Raw genomic sequence first — 20,000 nt, 5'->3', positions numbered from 1 at the left:
TTTTTTTTATTATTAATACGACTTTAAAGACCTTTATGATTAAGCTTGTTAATCAATTATATATGCTTTTGTAGACCCCCCCCCCCCCCAAAAAAAATCCATTAACTAAATTAATTCAACTTCTTAAACCTAATTCATTAAATCAACATTTTATTAAAATTAAATCAAATAAGTTAAAATGTTATGTATAGGGTGAAAAGTAAACTTGTCACGATCACCAGCGATCGTAACTTTACAGATCGCTGGATCTCACATACAATAAATTATTGACGACAAATCCGCCATTGTTGGACTACATTTTCATACATGCACTTCGCTAACACACACATGCTTCCCCATTCTGACTGATTATGCTCGCACAACCTGAGGATTGTCAAAGACTGATTACACAAACTATTTAAGCAGCACACACACTCACTTCCATTGCTGAGTCTTGTTATCTGTATAGAAACAATTCAACGTGCTTTCTCAGTCTTGTTTTCCCGTGTGTTTACCTTAGCGCACAAACACACACACACAACAGTTTTGTCTGGTTCTCAAATCTGATTGGCTGATTGCCGTGCAATATTCTGCAATAACAATGCTCGTACAGCCTCTTCACCCTTGTGTATTATTCCGCCCACATAGAGTGACAGCAGATCAATAAACTCACTACAGTTTGACAAATATTGCAGCTGTTCGACAACATAATGTACTTTTGAGGCTTTTTTAGGCGAGGATGTAGTTGTTTAGATTGCAACTATGCAATTTATTTTTAAATATAGAGCCTATTTTAAATATGTATAATTACTGAGATTCAGCGCGTCGGCGGCCAATAGCCTCTCATTGAGCAGAGCAAAGACGGTTGATGCTCCACCACAAGATGGCGACAGAGACTGCATATTAAGTCCTTACCCTGTAAAAACTTCTGGCTGCCTTATTTTGTTGTTGTTGAATCAAATGAACTTTTTTTTAGTCATCTCAACTTACATCAATCAAACAGACTAAAATATTAAGTTAAACTTTGTACAACTTAAAAAAAATTGTTGAAACCTGATCAACTTTTTAAAATAAGTTCAAGACACATAAATATATTTGTTGTCTTGACTTTTTGCAATTACATTTTTTACAGTGTAGAAGAGAAAAGCTACAAAACTACAGCTGATCAAATCATTATAAAACAGGTAAGTGGCATTCTCAGTCCATCTCTCTCTTTTGTATGATATAGTGCTGTATTTATACAAAAGTAACCTGCTAGTGTTTGCTTTGCTTTGGCTTTTTCAGGGTTAATTGTTGTGGTCTACCAATTGGAAACTGGGAAATCTCTGTAGACTGATGGCATTTCATGCCGTTCAACCTTATAATCTTAAAATGTGAGCAAATCACCTGTTTTGTCATCATTTTAGACATTACGCTAGAGAATCATTCAAACACTAGCTCTAAAGTGACGTTTGTGTGGTAGCAATTGTATCTGCTGTTCTGACATCAGCTGCAGATGTGAATGAATGGCGGAAAAAAGTAGTTCCTCATAAAAAAAATAATTTTTGAGACTTTCCTTGTTTGATTTTCTATTTTTGTTTAAATGATTGTGCCGTCAAACTGTTGTATAAATGCATTATCACACTCATAGCAGTGCGGTATGGCTATATTTCGTCAATGGTGGGACACCAAAGCACTAGAGTCAATGCAAGCCTAACACCAGTACCGATATACAGTCATATGGCACTGCTACTCATGTGATATTGTTCATACATATATAAGATAGATTTATTGTTCCTATATATGAAACAACTTTAAATGAATAGTGATATTTTTTATTATTATTTAATATTCATAATGCATATTAGGACTGTGCACTTATTGTATGTGTGTGTGTATATATATATATATATATATATATATATATATATATATATATATATATATATATATATATATATATATATATTTTTTTTTTTTTTGATTATCTTTACTTCTTTGCATTAAGTGAAAGTTTGCATCTTGTAGTTTTCATCTGGTTGGTTTGGATTTCATCTTCTAACAATGAAGCAAAAATATCCTATTATTAAAAATAAATATTTCCAAAACCAGCTTTTGTGAAAAAGCGGAGGACACTAATGCAGTCTTATTGACAACATGATGACAGCCTAATACATGCAGAACTGCGAATAAATTAATATTCATATCTCATTAAAACCCCAGCAAACAGCGTAATTGCGAACTTTGAGTCACCTGTACTCCAACAAATACAGAAATGTTTCCAATTAAGCGCATCCCCAAAACATCTTATTTCACCCTTCCACATGGAATTCATTAAGAAACTTTTAAATATACCAAAATATGATCGTATCATCGTATGATTTTAATCATGCTTTCCATATTCCAGACTGCTTAAAATGACTTGTTATTTTTTTAACCCATCAAATATGATCAAATTGTTAATGAACGAATATGGTACAGTAATAAGGGCTGGTAGGCACACATATTGAATGGCATACTGTATTGAATGGGGACAGAGATTGTTCTCTTGGGCAGCACATTATGCATGTATTCATGTGTAGGAAACATTATTCTCTATTCACTGCGATGATTGACGGTTCCAAACGCAACTACCTGAGGATTTCACGAACATATTTATACATTCTTATGCATTTTAATATTCATTAATGATGTCATTTGCCATTTCAGACTTGGTTTCAGTTTATGCCATTACTAGAGCACCCGGATTGATTGAAGATGATTTCATAATATGCAGCTGAAATCAGAATTTAGCCTTCTTGTAAAGTCGTAATTTATTTTTATGCAAAGTTCTGTTTAAGAGAGAGAAGACTGTTTCAACACATTGGGATAACAAATTTCTAATTACTGCTCTCTTTTATTTTGTCATTGATGACAATCTTGATGGCTACATAATATTTGACTAGGTACTAGTATTCAGCTTAAAGTGACATTAACTGGGTTATTTTGTTAATTAGGCAAGCTAGGGCTTCATCTGAAACCGCATACTTCCATACTATACAGTACGCTAAAATCAGTATGCGAGCCGAGTAGAATGTCCGAATTCATGGAATTCGAAAATCAGTGTGCGAGAAGTACCCGGATGACTTACGAGATTCCGGGAGAGGGTGCTCGCTGCAGAGCCATTTGAGCAGAGCTGAGCTCCAGCGAGGGGGAGCATGAGCTCTCGCTCCTCCTCCTGTAAGCTGTTTTAATGCGTACACCCACCCCACCCCTAACCCTACCCCCAGTGACATCACTCGTAGAAGAAGTGCAAAAAAGGTGGAGCTCAAGCTCAAGCTCCCCCTCGCTGGAGCTCAGCTCGCCCAAATGGCTCTGCAGCGAGCACCACTTGGATTCCGGCAAGATTCTGGAGTGCGCATCCCATGCGTGCCCCGCACGAGAACTCATGAATGGGAGTAAAGCGGCGCAATTGACGCAAGTAGGTTACGTGAACATGACAAAATGGAGGATGTAGTACGTCTGAATTCCATTCATGCTTTTCACGTTCAGACTGTATAGAACGTACTTTTCTAACAGCCGAGTAGTACAATCAAATTCAAATGCAGTATCTACTGAGTAGTAGGCGGTTTCGGACGCAGCCTAAGATAATTGGGTGAGGTATTGAACAACAGTGGTTATGTTCTGTATATTACTTAAGGGGCTAATATTTTTCCATCAGCTTAGTCTCTATTTCAGAGGTCACCACTAACTGAGCCACTGTGTCACCCTCGGGCTAACAAAATTGTCCCTAAAACTGTAAAAAAAAAAAAAAAAAAAAAAGGTAATAATAATATTAAGGTAAAAACTGCTTTTTCTCCAGCAAAATAATAATAATAATAATACTGTGAAAACATCACTTAGGGAAAGATTTGAACTTAACTGTTTATTCTAACAGTTTTGACTGTCTAAGGCTTCTATGGAAAATGTTTTTAGCTGATTTTCCAACATCTCTTTGCTATTCCACAAATGTTTTATTCACTGACTGACTGTATATGAAAATAGAAATACATAGAAAATATAAAATCTCCATTGTTTATGATTGATCATTTTTGTTTCTGTTTCTTTATGCTTTACAGCATGACTTTCATGTCTAATCTGACTATGTTTAGAGTTAAATATTTTACAATGTACTTTAACAATGTGACTTTTATTGACATTTTAAGTAGTCTGAAACAGTATATTGTCTGGGTGGCTTGTGCAAATTAAAGTAAAAAAGCAGATAATAGGCTGCCAGTTTTTATTTTTTATTTTTTATAAGTGCACAACAAACCTGCATGCCTCCGAAGAGAAAATAAATAATAAAAACTGAAGCGAACTAATGTATATAAAAAATAAAATAATAAAATAAAAGGGGGCTAATATAAATGGACTAAGCTGAAAGGAAATTAATGAATGAATTTAAGAATATCTCAACTTTTTGGACAAATGAGAATTTAAAATTTAATTCAAGCACTTTCAAGTACCTGTGTTTGCTTTTAAGTACTTTACAGGCCTTGAATCCATGTCTAAAATTCAAGTACTTTTAAGTACTTTCAACAAGTGTGGGAACCCTGATGAAATGAATTCAAAACTAAAAGTATGTGCAGACGCTCATCAACATTAAAAGTGGTTTTGAAATGAATCTACAGCATGAAATCAATAAGGGAGTTCCTCAAATATCTGCATTGTATGTATCACAGCATTTCAATCAAAGCATTCTTCCTTAATCTAAATGAAAATGCTACAATCAGACTTCTTTGATTGAGAAAATGAGTGTGCCACTTCTGCACAAATCCATGCATGCATCAGTGCATTTATATATATAAGGACGCTTCACCTTAAATATAAAGTGCGTTCATAATGCTGAAGTGAATGACGCTGCAGTTTGATGTGAATGCTGATCACTGAGGTAGAGCTGCTCACCTGGGAGCATCAGCAATCTGAGCATGTGTGGCGGATCTGGTGCCTTTGTTGCAACAAAGTCATCATGCAAAAAAAAAAAAAAAAAAATGCAAATCAATGCAACAAAGGCCCAGAGTCTAGAACAGACCAACAATAAATAAAAAACAGCTCATACACAGAATTACAACAGATTGTTACTGCATGCAAAATCATTCATTAGTTTTCCTTCGGCTTAGTCCATTATTTATTAGTGGTCGCCACAGTGGAATGAACCACCAACTGTTCCAGCAAATGTTTAATGCAGCGGATGCCCTTGCAGCCATTTTCTTTTATAAATCAATCATGTTAATTTGTTTTTAAAGTCGTTTACAAATTTAATGCAATAAAGGTCCAGAGTCTAGAACCACCTGAAAACTAAAAAACAGATCAGACACAGAATCACACAGATTGTTACTGGATGCAGAATCATGCGGGGACTCTATTAGTGGATTCAATAACTTTTTTTTATATCCAATCATACATTCAATCATGTTTAGTTGGTCTTAAAGTCCTTATAAAATCAAATCTGACTACATTTACTATCTTCCAAAAAACAAACTCAATGCGACACAAGCCCAGAGTCTAGACCAGACCAAAACATTTAACTAAAAACAGCTCAGACACAGAATCTCACAGATTGTTGCTGCATGCAAAATCAAGCAAGAACCTTATTAGTGGATCCATCCTTTACTTTAATAAATAAACCATGTTCAGTTGGTCTTAAAATCATCATGAAATCAAATCTCACTACATTTACCATCCTCCAAAAAACAAACTCAATGCAGCAAAGGCCCAGAGTCTAGAACAGACCAAAACTAAAACCAGCTCAGACACAGAATCACACAGATTGTCGCTGCATGCAAAATCAAGTGAGGACGCTACAAGTGGATTAATTGATTTCTTTTATAAATCAATCATGTTCAGTTGGTCTTAAAATCATCATAAAATCAAATCTGACTAAATTTACCATCCTCCAAAAACAAACTCAATGCAACAAAAACTTAAAGACTAAAACAGACCAAAAACTAAAAACAGCTCAGACACAGAATCACAGATTGTTGCTGCATGCAGAATCAAGCAAGAACCATATTAGTTGATTAATTCTGTACTTTAATAAATAAACCATGTTCAGTTGGTCTTAAAAGCATCATAAAATCAAATCTCACTACATTTACCATCTTCCAAAAAACAAACTCAATGCAGCAAATGCCCAGAGTCTAGAAACAGACCAAAACTAAAATCCAGCTCAGACACAGAATTACAACAGACTGTTACTGAATGCATGTACGTACTCTACTAGTGGATTTATTCTTCTCTTTTATATATAAGTCATTCAGTTGGTCTTAAAATCATCATAAAATAAAATCTGACTACATTTACCATCCTCCAAAAACAAACTCCATGCAACAAAAACTTAAAGACTAAAACAGACCAAAAACTAAAACTAAAAACAGCTCAGACACAGAATCACACAGATTGTTGCTGCATGCAAAAACAAACGAGAACCTTATTAGTGGATTAATTCTGTACTTAAATAAATAAACCATGTTCAGTTGGTCTTAAAAGCATCATAAAATCAAATCTGACTACATTTACCATCTTCCAAAAAACAAACTCAATGCAGCAAAGGCCCAGAGTCTAGAAACAGACCAAAAACTAAAATCCAGCTCAGACACAGAATTACAACAGACTGTTACTGAATGCATGTACGTACTCTACTAGTGGATTTATTCTTCTCTTTTATATATAAGTCATTCAGTTGGTCTTAAAATCATCATAAAATCAAATCTGACTACATTTACCATCCTCCAAAAACAAACTCCATGCAACAAAAACTTAAAGACTAAAACAGATCAAAAACTAAAAACAGCTCAGACACAGAATCACAGATTGTTGCTGCATGCAAAAACAAACGAGAACCTTATTAGTGGATTCATTCTGTACTTAAATAAATAAACCATGTTCAGTTGGTCTTAAAATCATCATAAAATCAAATATCACTACATTTACCATCTTCCAAAAAACAAACTCAATGCAGCAAAGGCCCAGAGTCTAGAAACAGACCAAAACTAAAACCAGCTCAGACACAGAATCACAACAGACTGTTACTGAATGCAGAATCATGTAAGTACTCTACTAGTGGATTTATTCTTTTCTTTCATAAACAAGTAATTCAGTTGGACTTAAAATCATCAAATAATCAAATTTGACTGCATTTGCAATCTTCCAAAAAAACAAACTCAATGCAACAAAGGCTCTCTTACATGCTTATTGACCAGGAGAGGGCCCTGGGCTCAATTGTCTCTATGCTCAGGGTTCTCTCCCCGGACAGCAATCCAAACTGCTACTAATATCAAGCAATATCTAAGTGTAAACTCCTGTAAATATTTTTTTTCTTAGATGTTAGTATTAATATTATTAGTTTTTAGGATATCTATAATCTAGTGTGCTTCAAAACAGTAACAAAATTTATGTTTAGAATATATAAAACTGATATGAACATGCAAAGCCTGTAGTTTGTCTCTTCTGCCTATATGGATCATCAGTTTTATTTAAATCAACCCATACTACAGTTTCTCACCAAATCTTCTGACCAATCAAATACTCTCTAGTATCTGACATGCCCCGCCCCCTTCAAGACCTTCTCATTGGCTTTTTATTTGATGCACTTGAGCTCAACCACTCTCACAGGCAAAGATGTGATAAAGCAAAACACTATTGGCTGTTCTTTTTTTAAAAGGGGAGGAGCTACATTATATCCCACCCTCTCCTCATGTTTGGGTTGAGATTACGTCAAACATCAAATACAAATGCACATTTTAATGCACCTTCGAGGACCTTTAAGAACATTCTTCTTAATTAGTAGGCTGATTTATAAATGCTGCTAGTTTTATTTTTGAACATTTACATGTCCTTACTACTCCTTGAAATAAAAACCTTGTTCCCTACATCATTTCTGTGCAGATTAAATCTGTTTCTTTCTTACAGAATATTATGAACGTACCTTGAATTTGTCCAGATAGTCATTACACATCAGCCGACGTGCTCATTCTCATGTTTTCACAAAGCCATTGAGTCTCCATTGAACCCAAATCATGCAATATCAAGGCTCAGTCTGTTCCCGGCACAAGAGAAACTGTGAAAAGGAAAGTAGAGCGTTCTTGAAACACCTCACAATAAAATCTAATAACGTCATTTCAAGCAAATTACGGCTTATTCTCAACCTCTCCAATGAGACGTCACCCAAAATGTGCTCTTCCTTTGTGTCTTTTTGTGCATAGGGGTCTCTGTTCTCACTGTATTCTCTATCTCAGTGTCAGAGAAATTTAGAAACTTCATTGAAGGCCTACCCCTGTGAATTTTCAAGAAACCCCTTCATTGAGAGGCTGTCACGCTAATGCTAATAGAGCACAAGAGGAGCTCTTTTAAAGCACAGATCTGAAAGGATGAAGCTGGAGAACAGCGAGTCTCCTTCATCTTGAAGAGGTTTCTGCGCCTGTGCGGCCTGTCAAAGCCATGCCAGAGCTCAATGTGCTTCATAATGGAGCAGATAATGAATCAAAAGGAGAATCAGGCTTTTAGAAGCACTCAAGATTTATCTACGGCAGGTCAGGGACGCTACAGGTGTCTGTCGAGACGGCTGATAATGTAGTGTTAGAAACCATCAGCTCACGGCTTCTTCACTGGTTTCTACACTGTTTTTTTTTTTTTTTTTTTTGTGAGTAGCGGCGCCTGCTTGATTAGTGGATGTTCATTATGTAACCACAAGGCAATATTTGTGAGAAGATGCCATGTTTGAAAAGGAGAAAAATGTTTTCATTGATGAATCACGGGGAGGCACAGTGGTTAGCAAAAAGGTATCTGATTCGAGTCCCAACTGGGTCAGTTGGCATTTCTGTGTGGAGTTTGCATGTTCTCTCCGTATTAGCGTGGATTAACTCCGAGTGCTCTGGTTTTCCCCACAGTCCAAACACGTGCTATAGGGGAATTGAATAAACTAAATTGGCCGTGGTGTATGTGTGTGTGTGTTTGTGTGTGTGTGTGTGAGAATAAGTTTGTATGGGTGTTTCCCAGTACTGGGATGCAGTTGGAAGGGCATCCGCTGCGTAAAGCAGGAATAGTCAACCTGATCTCATGACAAAGCAAAAATATTTTACGTTTAGTCAGTTTAGTGGCTAATTTGTTCAAATTCGTATGAAAATGTACGATTTTTAAAAAGGAGGCGTGGCACCCAACCCCGCCCCTAAACCCAATCGTCACTGGGTATGAGCAAATCATGCTAAATTGTACAAATAAGATCTGTTTTAAGATCTAAAGCTGTTTTGATGCAGGAGGGACTGGTCCACTTCACAGCATAGATGGCATCATGAAGAAAGTACATTATGTAGAAATACTGAAGCAACATCTCAAGACATCAGCCAAGAAATTAAAACTTGGCCACAAATGGGTCTTCCAAACAGACCATGACCCTAAGCATACTGCCAAATGTGTTAAAATGTGCTTTAAGGACAACAGAGTGAATGTTTTGGAGTGGCCATCACAAAGCCCTGATATCAATCCTATAGAAAATTTGTGAGCAGAGCTGACTCAGTTACACCAATTTTGTCAGGAGGAATGGGCCAAAATTCATTCAAACATTTGTGAGAACCTTGTGGAAGGACACCCAAAACATTTGACCAAAGCTATAAAGTTTTAAAAGCAAAGCTAAAAAAAATACCAAGGAAATGTGTGTAAACTTTCGACTGTCTAGAAATTAATAAATAAATTCTCAAAAAAAAATCTTATTATTCTGGCATTTAGCAAATGTAAATCAGTTAAGTAAGTTTAACGGACCTAAAATAGTAAACATTTAGTATGATTTACCATCAGACATTGTTTTAAAAATGGTTATGTTCCTTATTTAGAATATATGTAAACTTCTGGTTTCAACTGTATACCTGATAGCATGTTTAAAAGCGAGGTTTGAAGGTCGTACACATCAGTTTGTGCATATAGAAAAAAAAAAGCAAAAACAAAGTCACACTAACTGCACAGGATATGATGCAATAACCATTTTCATTAATTTACCTTCGGCTTAGTCCCTCATTTATCAGGGGTCTCCACAGCGGAATGACCCACCAACTACTCCATCATATGTTTAACGCAGCGGATGCCCTTCCAACTGCAACCCGGTACTGACAAACACCACTTCACGCTCACATTCACATGTGCACTAATACACTACAGCCAATTTTGCTTACACTATTTGCTAATAGTGCATGTGTTGGATGGTGGAGGAAACCAGAGGACCAGGAGGAAACCACACCAACACAAGGAGAACATTCTAACTATACACAGAAATGCCAACAGGCCCAGCTGGGACTCAAACCAGTGACTTTCTTGCTGTGAGGTGAACGTGCTAACCACAGAGCCACCGTGCCGCCTGAAATAATAATTTCATCTAGATTAGTGTTTCATTGTATTAGTGTAGTAATTGTAGGCCAAATCTAAATGAAATGTTTATTAATTGCACAGCCCTATAGATGATAACATGGTTCGAGGAGTCCTGCACGCCAGTTTGTGCATATAGAAAAAATAAAAAGCAACAGCAAAAGTCAAACTAACTGCACAGCAATGCCCTGTGACTTGTTTTTAACAGATGCTATGCAAGGCATCCGTCTTAGATGCAATATTATCAACGTTATTCGGTGCTTTTAAGTTGAATGATGGCTTAACAGCGCATGTCAGTCACAGCAGAGAAGAAAATCGCTAATAAATCAGCCGTGATTTGATGAGCAGCTGTCTCGCTACAATCAAGATGACCCAGACATCACCTTTTGTTCTACAGCTTGTCTGGCCTCTCAGCGGAGTAATATTGTCTGTCTCTAGTGACCTCTCCAGGAAAACCTCTGTAGCCAATCACACGTCAAGAGGAGAAAATGAATGGGAGCATTTCGCAGGCATGACTGTTTGAGCTCAATGTGGATCAGTGGGATATATGGGCCGGGATTTAATACACACAGCAAATACAGCTAGAGATGGCCTTGTGTGCTTGGATTCCCTGTAATTCTAAAGCAAATAGGAATGTTTTGGTTGCATTGTAGTACGCTTGGGATGCAGCTTAAAAATAACCTTGCATTGAGATCCTAATGGGGTAATATTATGCATAATGTTATACAGTAAAACAAAGTTCACTTATATAACACATTTCACATGCAATGGTAACTGAAAGTGTTTTACGTAAACAAGAATTAAAGAAACATAGAATACAAACATAAGAAACAAAAATAACAATTCATTGGTTTGATAGTTTGAGATTTTCAGGTTTTTCTTTTATAGCATCGCTGATGTAATTTAATGAACATATAAAATGAAACTCCATTGACAATACTGTGGTAAAATAAATGTCCATATTTTCAAGACATGGCGCAGAGAAATGTACTCTAATGCAATGAAATGAGTTTATAATGGCTTCACGGTTCAAGGGAAGTGGTTGGTTGGTAGGTTGGGTTTGTAGGTTGGTTAGTTTGGTCGGTTGGTTGGTTGGTTGGTTTGGTTCAGTTGGTTGGTTGGTATGTTGGGTTTGTAGGTTGGTTAGTTGGTTGGTTGGTTTGTTGCTTGGTTGTTTGGTTGTTTGGTTGTTTGGTTGTTTGGTTGGTTGGTTGTTCGGTCAGTCGGTTGGTCGGTCGGTTGGTTGGTTGGTTGGTAGGTTGGTTGGTTGATTGGTTGCTTGGTTGCTTGGCTGTTTAGTCGGTCAGTCAATTGGTTGGTTGGCTGGTAGGTTGGTTGGTTGGTTTGTTTGGTAGGTTGGTTGGATGGTAGGTATGTTGGGTTGGTCATTTGGGTTAGTAGGTTGGTTAGTTTGGTTGGTTGGTTGGTTGGTTGGTTGGTTGGTTGGTTGGTTGGTTGGTTGGTTGATAGGTTGGTTGGTTGGTTGGTTGGTTGGTTGGTTGGTTGGTTGGTTGGTTGGTTGGTAGGTATGTTGTGTTGGTCAGTTGGGTTAGTAGTTTGGTTGGTTAGTTAGTTTGGTTGGTTGGTTAGTTGCCTGGGTTGGGTTGATCGGTTTGTTGGTTGTTTAGTTGTTTGGGATGGGTTGATTAGTTAGTTGGTTTGTTGGTTTGATTTGGTTTTATTTGGTTTAGTTGGTTGGGTTGGTCAGTTGGTTGGTCGGTTGGCATTTTGGGTTGATAGATTGAGCTGGTAGGTTGGTTAGTTTGGTTGGTTGGTTGGTTAGTTGGTTTCTTGGTTGGTTGGTTGGTTGGTTGGTTTGGTTCGGTTAGTAGGTTGGTTGGTTTGGTAGGTTGGGTTGGTAGGTAGTGTTGGTAGGTTGATTGGTTGGTTGGTTTGGTTAAGTTGGGTTGGTTGGTTTGGTTGAGTAGTGTTGGTTGGTTGGTTGGTTGGTTGGTTGGTTTAGTTGGTTTGGTTGGTATGGTTGATAAGTATGTTGGTTTGGTAGCTTGGGTTAATAGGTTGGTTGGTTTGGTTGGTTGGTAGGGTTAGTTGGTTGGTTTAGTTGGTTTGGTTGGTTGGTAGGGTTAGTTGGTTGGTTTAGTTGGTTTGGTTAGTAAGGTTGGTGTGGTTTGGTGATTTTAGTTGTTTAGGTTGGTAGGTTGGTTGGTAAGTTGGTTGGTTGGTGCGGGTGGTTGGAGTGGTTGGTTGGTTGTTTGGTTGTTTGGTAGGGATTAAATGAGCTGGCTTACGAGAACCTAAATTAAAAGTTTGCACAGAGATAGCCAACATTTTCTATTTGGTACTGGTTATCGTCATACATGTATTGTGAACCTCCTCACCTGCCAGTGCGGTTCATCTTACTTTTCTAGGGCAGCTTTTATTTGATTATTATTATTATTATTATTATTATTATTATTATTATTATTATTATTATTATTATTATTATTATCTCAGCTATCTTTAATATTTGTTCTGTGTTTAGTGGAAAGCGTGTCGCCCCATGCTGAATAAGAGTGGTTTTTGCTGGGATATGGGAGACACAAACTTCCATGTGAACGCACAACAGTAGGCAAATGCGAGCACTTAAGCACAGTGGGAGGAACTCAGCATGAGACAGCACTATTGATGAAGTCCTTCTGCACAGACTCACACCTCTGAGGAAACAGAAAGACGGGATGATGTCAGCAATGGAAAGGTCGGTGTAGGGATTGATTGACTTTTTGGATCAGGTGAAAAAATAAATGGCAAAGGGCTAGGAGCTGTCACGTTGAGCAAACTGCACATTTCACATGTCGGTGTGCGTAAGTGTTGTTTCTTAGAGAGAGCAGTGGAGAAAAGATTATTATGTTATAGTTTCTTCATAACCTAAGCGATTGAAAAGAAGATACAAAAGGAGATTCATTAAGGGTCTAAAAATCCAATTTATTACAAAAAATATACATTTTGTGCTTACATGATGCATTTCGCCATTTATATAGACATCTATAAAACATACACTATAAAAAAGTTCCAGATGTTCACAAGTTACTGTCATTTTTTACAGTAAATTAAATCAGTATCACTTTAAAGGATTTAACAGTACAAATTCACAGTAATATGTTGAATTTGTAATTTTATTGTGAAATTAAGGCAGGTAGCATAATTATAGCAAATTACTGTAAAAAAAGGCATTTTTTGCATGTTAATTATGGAAATTCAAACTTTTTTAATTTCATTCAACATAGAAATTAATTTAAAAATATATAGTATTAGCACATTTTTTTAATATATTTAGACATAACAGAATTTCATTGCAGCCCCAAAAACTATTTGGTTATTAAGTTCTTATTGATTACACTGCACCTTTGTTTAATTCTATAAAGTTAACATAGAGATATGAAATCATATTTAATAAAAGTAACTTTGCGCTTAGCCAAAACATAATAACCTGGAAAAAAAGGTAATTGATTCATGAAACCAAATACTGTTAACACCCAAAATGATTTCAAAGTCAGTGTAAATGTCAGAATGACTAGCTGAGGAAAACCTGCTTTAGATGGATTCATGAGTATTGGACACTCGTCATCACCTGGAGATCACTAATGTTAGAATATATATTTTTTTAATTAAAAATAAGCACCAGTTTTATAAATAAACCACAGATTTAAGATGTAAACAATTAAATTATTGAAAGAAAAACGGTTAAACTTAATTTCCTGGCACATTATTTATAGAGCCATTGAAGTGATGGGAAAACGTCAGAATGTCTAGCCAAGGAAAGGCTGCTCTCCCTGGATACATGAGTAACCGTCACCCCCTGGAGGTCAGAATCTCCACTTTCGGCAAAGCACATGTATAAAATTACACACAATCTTTATAAAACAGAAATCTGAGTTTTGAAGAACTACATTCTCACATAAAAAAACTTAATTTCGAGACACATTATAAGACATATTTATAATATTATGTGGGTTTTCTCATCCCCCATTACGGTCTTGGTCTCTTGGTTATCCTCATAGCATCCTCATAATGTCATAATAATTTAATAATTTAATAAATGAACAATTGAATAATTTAATAAATGAATAAATGTATAATTTAATGAATGAATATATTAATTAATTAATCAATAATTAAATTAATGAACGAATAATTGAATGAATGAATGATTGAATGAATGAATGAATGAATGAATGAATGAATGAATGAATAATAAATAAACCGATGCTATAATCTGTTCTATTTACAGTATCTAGCTGTTTTACTTATATAGGCACCTTCTAGTGGATTTGTCATCTGAAACGTGCAACAACACATAGTGCAACATGTTTACATTTTGCTAAAATGTAGGCAGAGGAACATATTTACAATGAGCCTGGATTGCATAATTAACAGCGAATTGAAACCTGCAGGACTTGATGCTGCAGGTTTTGTCAAAGCAGAACAGCTCTATCAGGCCTTTATGAAGAGCTCCTGATTGCAGCTCGTTCTGAAACAATGCCTGCGCACAAACCCGTGTCTCTCTCTCTCTCCATCTGTCGATAAAGCGACTGGCTCGGTTCCAGCTCTTTGACATAAGCAAGACTGCTGGACTTAACCTCTCTCCCCTGGAGCCCGTCCAGACCCGCTTTAATACCACGGGGCCGCTCTGAAACCTGCAGGTTTGGCCCCCTCTGGCTTCTGTCTATTTATCATGTTTTTCGGCCCCCAACCATTTATCATTCCGCACTAATCCATCTTAAACGCCTCTTCATTTAATGCATTATATGTCAACATGTTCAGTTGACCTTGACCGGCCTCTTGAACACCTCTGATAATAGCTTTGAGCAAAACTCGGAGGATTTGAGCGCTAAACAGCCTGGACTCAAAATACAGCCGCAGGAGGGGCTTTAACGCTGATCTGGGTACAGCTTCATCTGGGTCAATACCTGAACATACTGTAAGTGCCGAATAACGGACACACTGCCAAAAAAAAATGTGTTTCTTACCTAGAGGTTTTGTCTTGTTTCTATAGTCCAATATAAATATCCAGTCTAGTTAATTGCTGTTGGTTTTTGACATTCTTCAAAGTATCTTCTTTTGTATTCAACAGGAGAAAAAGAAAACTTCTAAATGTTTGGAACAAACGAAGGTTGAGTAAATGATGAGAAATTAAATTTTAGGGTGAACTTTCTCTTTAAGAAGCTTCATTTTATTGTCATGTTGACTTGATTTGGCAGGGTGGGCTGGATCTCTACTCACTGCACTCTTGATGATTTTCTAACTTTAAGTTTGTCTTGATTCTGTAGTCCAATATAAATTCAATTAACTGAATTTGATAATTGATAAAATATAATTCAAAGTAATTTATGTTGGTTTTCGAGATTCTTCAAAGTATCAAATTGTGTGTTCAATAGGAAAAAAATGTTATTATAAATGTTTAGAACATATGGAGGGGTGAGTAAATGATGGGAATTTTATTTTGGAGTGAACTGTCCCTTATATATATATATATATATATATATATATATATATATATATATATATATATATATATATATATATATATATATATATATATATATATATATATACAGTTGAAGTCAGAATTATAAGCCCACCCTGTTCATTTTTTTCTTTTCTTTTTAAAATATTGCCTAAATAATGTCTAACAAGGCAAGGAAATTTTCACAGTATGTCTAATAATGTTTTTTCTTCTGGAGAAAGTCTTATTTATTTTATTTCGGCTAGAATAAAAGCAGATTTTAATTTTTTAAACACCATTTTAAGGTCAATAATATTAGCCTATTTAAGCTATATATATATATTTTTTTTTGATAGTCTACAGCAGTGGTTCTCAAACTGTGGTACGTGTTCCACTAGTGGTACGCAGGCTTCCTTCTAGTGGTACGCGGAGGAATTAAATATGTCATGTACATGCTACATATATTTCAAAATTTATTAAAAATGATGTATATAATATGCCATATAGCCTATATTTCTGAGGTAATCCGTCACGTTTTTTTAACTGTGCAGAGTTGTAGCTGCTTTACTGGGCCTACTACACTACTGTATTTCAATACTGCTCATTTTGGTGGTACTTGGAGAGACAATTTTTTTCTGAAGTGGTACTTCATGAAAAATGTTTGAGAACCCCTGGTCTACAGAACAAACCATCATTATACAATAACTTGCCTAATTACCCTAACCTGTCTAGATAACCTAATTAACCTAGTTAAGCCTTTAAATGTCACTTTAAGCTGTATAGAAGTGTTTAGAAAAAATATCTAGTCAAATATTATTTACTGTCATCATGACAAAGATAAAATAAATCAGTTATTAGAAATGAGTTATAAAATGATTTATATATATATACATACATACAGACATATATACATACATACACACACACACACGTGTGTGTGTGTGTGTGTGTGTGTGTGTGTGTGTGTGTGTGTGTGTGTGTGTGTGTATGTGTTTTTGTGTGTGTGTGTGTGTGTGTGTGTGTGTGTGTGTGGCCTAATCAATATTCATGAGCCATGTACTGTCACAACAAGCTGCCTATACCGGCTCGGAAAATTAATTGGCAGAAATGAATAAACAGTTACATTTTTAATTTAACATTTACAGTTTCTGCAAAACCCTCAGCAGTTGTTGTAAAACGGGCTATAATGAAGCGAACGCAGTTTACAGCAGCGTCGATGTGGAAAGATCCAGAAAGCAATGAACGCTGTGATCAAGTGTTATGATTTGGAAGAGCAGCACTCAGGAAATGAGTTTCATTTCATATGCTGCTGCCCAATAAATCCTACCCAGTTTTATTAATAATTTGCTGTGGCAGCTGAGGTTACGGATACAAGACAATCATTTTTTTTTTTCATAATAGTAGCTTCACTTTTATCCCAACCATCTGTGCATTAAAGGGATAGTTCACTCAAAAGATGAAAAACCTGTCATCATTTACTCATCCTCCACTTGTTTCAAACTTTTATGAGTTTTTTCAGGGTTTCTGCAGATGTCATGATGTCAAATTGAAGACTTTTTAAGACCTTTTAAAGACCATTAAGTATTAAATTTACAACCTATATCGAAATATCAAAAACACACACACACACACACACACACACACACAAAGGGCCCTATCATACAACCGGCGCAATGTGGCGCATGGCGTGAACCAATTGTTGTTTGCTAGTTTCAGCTTGGCGCAAGAGTCGTTTTGACGTTTTGCGCTATGTTGTTTAAACAGGCGTACATTGCGCTCATATCGGGTCCGTGACGTCATCGACTTTCGCTTTAAGATTTAAAGGGCTAGCATTGCACCAGACCCCTGTAAGTGGTGTCGTTTGAAAGTGTAGAATCTATATTTTATGCACATATGCATCACTTTGGTTTTTATTTCATTGTATAAAAGTTATTTACACTTAAATACACAGTATTTTGGATACCCGATCTAGGTATTTTACATCGGTTCATTTTCATATTTTTTCATATGACACATGTACAAGTTATAGCTCAAATGAAAGCTCTTGCCGGTGCTCATACAGTTCTAGCAGTCTTTTTACTGAATTATATTCATATGCCAAACAGTTGTTGAATGAATTGTGGTGTTTCCATGGCGCAGAAATGTAAACAATACATTTATGATCACTAAGCAGCCCCAGATAGCACAGACAGCTGTCATCTCTTACCTTATGCTGTGCGCTTCAGGGCCATTCTCCTCTGTTTTTGAGGTGATGTGCATAAGTAATCCTTTTATATGTCTGACGTGCTCCAAACACAGTGAATTATGTTTGATCAAACAAAAGAATAGTGAAATATGGAAACAAGGATCGCTCCCTGTGGCTTGTACAGCACCTCTCATCAGTTGGAATGCAATAACTTTTGCATAGATTATGGTGGAGACCTTTTTCTTTTTTCCTATGATTACAGACATGTGCAGGAACCACCAATATTAATTACAGCACGCTAGACCACACAGAACCTAAAAGGTACACTTTCAAATTTGAGTTTATAACAAAAAAAATACAAAAAGCGCCTCTTTTTTTTGGTGTTTATTATTACACAGACGACATAAACAGATATCTTAAACACTTTCAATAGTGTTTTATAAAAATTCTAAGGGTTTTCTTTAAAATGATGCCAAACTTTAGCATTTACACCTCTGCATGTTGATTTGGGAAGCTTTTAAATTTGGGTAGGCAAAATCCAGGCGGAAATCTCCAAATAGCAGAAACTGTTTAATAAACTGTTAGTTAATGGGTTAGAAATGTCTTGTAGAAAAAAGTTAATAGTTTGTTAATTATTTATCGCTGTACCCTGAAGATGGCCAGTAGATAACTTACAAGCTGTTAGTTAGCACGTTACAAATGACTAGTTAACTGTATTTTAATGATTTATAATTATACCAAATAAATTAGTAATAGATCATTAACAAGCTGTTAGTAAATTTCTTACTAAAGACTTGTTAAGTGTCAGTTAATAGTTTATATATGTTATTGGGACGTTATTCTAGTTGCAACTATTCTTCATTTATTAACTGTTAGTAAATGAGGAATAGTTGCAACTTTAGAATAATATCTAAATAATAAACAATTTTTAAGACTTTTTAAGGCCTAAAATTTTGATTTTTATATTTTAGACTTTTTAAGACCGCGAAGAAACCCTGTTCTCATTTTTCTGTTAACCACAAGATGTTTAGTTTTTTTGTGTGCAAATTTTCTTGCTCTGTTAAACAATATGTGGGAAATATTTGAAAAAAACAAAACAATAAAATCAATTGTACGTGAGGTATTTTCTTTGCATTAGTGACTCTATGAGCCCACAATGGATCTTCAGCACATCTCCGTGTCACGACCCACTGGTTAAGAAACCCACAGGTCTGTGATATTCCTATGATTCACTTCTCTCATTAAACACCGGCTCTCCATGAACTGTCAGATTTGACTTCAATTATAACATCCTACAGTGAATAAACCGCAGGCCGCTCGTCTGCTCTGTGAAGTCTAATGGGTGCGAATAAAGAGATTCCTCTGTGCAGCAACAAATGGAGGAGAAAGTTTTTCCCTCGAACACCAGGAACATTCGACTGAAGAGAAGTGGAGGATAATAAGGTCGTTTCCCCGTCTATTTTCAGCACAACTTCATCCTGCGCTCGAGCTTTAAGAAAACTTTCATCAAGGAGCCCGGTGTTGACTGGAGTAAAAGCAGACACTGAGGTTTGTTGTGTCAGGTATGAAACACGAGGGAAAAAGACAACACTTCTGAGAGTCTTCTGTGCTTGAGGACGAGACGCTGAACAATAGTGGAAACTCAAAGTTTTAGCTTGTACTTACACATTCATAGAATTCAGATTGGCTCACAGACACGGGGGAAACTTTTCACCTGTGCTTCAACAAAAAACAAAACTAAAATATATATTAAAATAGATTATTTAGAGTCCTGAAGATGGCTGATCTGATCAGATGTTTGGATTCGAAATAAGTGAATAAGTGAGGATTAATGATCACAAGGATTTAAGTGCATTATATTAAACACAGTCATCCAATTTTACAGAAATACACAGGTGTAAATAAATACACATTATAATGTGCTTTTAAAAATATTAGCAGTATTTTACTAAGTATGTTCAGAATGGGTAATACGTAAGAGTAAAGCATTACAATCAGTCATATACATTGTCAACAAAATATTTACAATATATTTTAAAAGAT

General features: G+C 35.9%; 1 long non-coding RNA gene across 1 annotated transcript in view; it reads right to left on the bottom strand.

The window, feature by feature from the left end:
- Positions 1–7,903: 7,903 nt before the first annotated feature.
- Positions 7,904–20,000, bottom strand: part of LOC141384360 (uncharacterized) — a 212,912-nt gene continuing 200,815 nt past the window's right edge. Inside the window, exon 5 of the long non-coding RNA XR_015476092.1 lies at positions 7,904–8,035. This is a non-coding gene — a long non-coding RNA (uncharacterized LOC141384360). The remainder of the gene's footprint in view (positions 8,036–20,000) is intronic.

The sequence above is a fragment of the Danio rerio genome, chromosome 1 (genome assembly GCF_052040795.2).
Source record: "Danio rerio strain M-AB ecotype USA chromosome 1, GRCz13ab, whole genome shotgun sequence".
NCBI lineage: Eukaryota > Metazoa > Chordata > Actinopteri > Cypriniformes > Danionidae > Danio > Danio rerio.
The sequence above is the reverse complement of the archived record's forward strand: the minus strand, read 5'-3'. Positions and strand labels throughout refer to the sequence as shown.